The sequence below is a fragment of the Penaeus monodon genome, chromosome 28 (genome assembly GCF_015228065.2).
Source record: "Penaeus monodon isolate SGIC_2016 chromosome 28, NSTDA_Pmon_1, whole genome shotgun sequence".
In the NCBI taxonomy this organism is placed as follows: domain Eukaryota; kingdom Metazoa; phylum Arthropoda; class Malacostraca; order Decapoda; family Penaeidae; genus Penaeus; species Penaeus monodon.
Genome location: NC_051413.1, coordinates 3,839,722 through 3,840,012, shown reverse-complemented (window position 1 = coordinate 3,840,012; position 291 = coordinate 3,839,722). Strand labels below are relative to the sequence as shown.

At 38.1% G+C, this 291-nt stretch overlaps 1 protein-coding gene across 1 annotated transcript in view; it reads right to left on the bottom strand.

Annotated features, from left to right (window-relative positions):
* Window positions 1-291, bottom strand: part of LOC119590909 (cell wall protein DAN4-like) — a gene marked incomplete at its 3' end in the record, with an annotated part of 3,403 nt that overhangs the window by 1,159 nt on the left and 1,953 nt on the right.

Here is a 291-nt window from a genome sequence, read left to right as displayed (position 1 = left end):
TCGAGAATTTAAGCTTAAATTCTTGAGATCGAGAATTTAAGCTTAAGCTTTTTTTATCAAGAATTTAAGCATAAGTCCTTGAGATCGAGAATTTAAGCTTAGGCTTTTGTAATCGAGAACTTAAGCTTAAGTCTTTGAGATGTAGCCTTTCAGCTTAATCTCGCTGGCAGGGTGAAATGACAGTGATGACAATAGGCCAATCTTGGCGCGTGCTTGAGAGAGAGATGGGAGCTTGAAGCTTACTCTCATATATCTCAAGTTGGTCTAACATCATCATTACTTTCGGTACGA